We start from the raw sequence: 2,141 nt of genomic DNA on the forward strand, positions 1-2,141 counted from the left end.
TCCTAAATCTGTATTGAATCTACAGAGACAAGGCATATATATGTACCTAACTTTCCAATAAAGCCAGCTGCAATCTTCTGGTTAATACAGAAAAAGATGAGCAAATGTCCAGCAATAGTCTGTCACCTGCCACTTTGCTCTTCCTTGCCCGCTGCTGCTGTTCACATATGAATGACCTCTTTCACAGCTGGTTCTAAAGAATCAAAAAACTTGCGGTAACTGCATTTTGACAGTAGCCGCAAATGAAGGTTGTGCCTTATGTATCAGCAGACAGACTCCCAATCAGGGGAGAGGTGGAACATAGGAAAGGTGTGAAGACTTAGTGGGCTCTTGCTAGAGAACTCTGCTCCTTTCTCTTCCACAAAGACTTGTCATCTTGCCTCTCGCTGTCACTAATGGCAGTGGTTCCTAAAGTTTTGACTACTTCGGTGTACCCACAAAACAAAACCAGGCAGATCTTCATTTCACCACGACTTCAGTTTGCCCAGTTACACCTCAATGCTGGAGCAGCACTGTGGTGGCTGATATAAGCGCCTTGATCAAATACACGTCAACGGGCCTGAAGGAGACCCACTGACTGAATCACAACCTTTGATGTGGTCTTTTCTGTTTTATGTCTCTGCGCCTAAGGCAAACGTGTTTAACTGCTCTTGGCTTATAACCTTTAAATTAAAATAACAAAATGAAAAAGTACGCCTAGTCATCATCTGTCTCCTTAAAGCTATGAGGATGAATAGGCACCAGGCTGGCCAGCTATCCATCCTCTACAGCCTAGCTCTCTACAGCTGAATGATCCCTCCAGGCAACTGCTGTGTAACCCAGAAAAGGCATCCCCTGCAGTTGGCTGCTAGCAGCAGTGCTAACCAGCCCTGCAGACTCCAAGGGAACCAACAGAGGCAGTGTGAGAAGGCCCCACCTACCTCAGCCATTCACAGGTACTTCCCCTCCTGCCCACTTGCCAATCATCTGTCCAAAGTAAGTGACTAATTCCCACTAGGTTCAGCAGGGTTGGCCTACTCAAGCTGCTCTCCCACAGTGCCTGGAAACCATAGAGCTTCAGTGCCCACAAATGGAACATTACTTAAGATCAGTAATAACAGCCCACATCCTGCAAAGAGAAGAAAATTACTACCTTAAGCTTAAAACATGAACCCCAGGAAAGGCTCTCAGCAGTCGAAAAATCTTACACTGTTGAGAAAAAAGACATAGTTTGGACAAGTTCTGGAAAGTTCTAGAAAGTTCTAGAAGCTTTTGCTAACCAGCCAATATTGATTTACTGAGATGCTGAAGGGGGCACTACATCTTCATGTTACGGTTTCTAAAATGGGCATATTGTCTGGATTCTGAAGGACCTTGCAACTACGTTATAAAAGCTTTTAGAAATCCTTGAAGATTTAAATGAGATTAATGTTCCAAGCCTCTCCAGCTTGCAGGAACACAGTAAGTAGATCCCTAATTCAATCACAGGCTAGATTACATCTCCCTGCTGACTAGATACTGGGGCGACGGAGATGTTAGCCGCCACAAAAGCAAGCAACAGAAAGGCCTCGCCTCTCCAGCTTGGTCCTGGTTTCCTCTCCTGGGGCCCCAGGAAGAGACACTCTCCTCACAAGGGTGTTGGGAGATGGAAGGAGATGCTCATTTTGAAAGTGCCTCTCACGCTACCTGGCTCAGAGCTAGCAGCCCTTACAATGAACTGTCATTAGGAAAACAGTCTCTCATGCCCTACGCACAGGCTTTAAGTCTTGCTGTCCCAGGGTAATTCTTTTTATTCTTAAAAGTATCCCAGTGTGGATGAAAAATTATGGCCTCCCAACTTTTAATGACAAACCCTCAAATAATGGTTTATTCTGCTATGTTGACCACCAGAACAAAGCATTTCCAAGCACCTGTGGGTTAAGTGGATGGAGAATGGGAGGCAGATGGCTCCCAGTTGATGTTGGACAATGCTTCAACCCTGGCGTGGCTGAAGCCCTTGGCTGGCACCACCTTTCCAGGTCTTGTGCAAGCCTGGAAGCCATGTGACTTCTGTGTGCGTGTGAGCAGATCTTGCCCAACTCCAGGTCAGCAAGTCAGAGGGTCATGGAGAAGCTCAGCCTCCACTGGGTCTCTTGGCAGAATATCTAGATGTTCTCAGAGTG

General features: G+C 46.2%; 1 long non-coding RNA gene across 5 annotated transcripts in view; it reads right to left on the minus strand.

The window, feature by feature from the left end:
- LOC111739128 overlaps window positions 1-2,141 on the minus strand; it is a 12,947-nt gene that overhangs the window by 5,462 nt on the left and 5,344 nt on the right. Inside the window, exon 1 of one of the 5 annotated variants that reach the window (XR_002780147.1) lies at window positions 1,133-2,101. The exons of 2 other annotated variants lie outside the window; for them this stretch is intronic. This is a non-coding gene — a long non-coding RNA (uncharacterized LOC111739128). Of the gene's footprint in view, window positions 1-46; window positions 72-126; window positions 1,096-1,132; window positions 2,102-2,141 lie in introns of those variants that run through there. 2 more of the 5 variants (XR_002780144.1, XR_002780148.1) reach the window with 2 other exon arrangements.

The sequence above is a fragment of the Pteropus vampyrus genome, unplaced genomic scaffold (genome assembly GCF_000151845.1).
Source record: "Pteropus vampyrus isolate Shadow unplaced genomic scaffold, Pvam_2.0 Scaffold47, whole genome shotgun sequence".
NCBI lineage: Eukaryota > Metazoa > Chordata > Mammalia > Chiroptera > Pteropodidae > Pteropus > Pteropus vampyrus.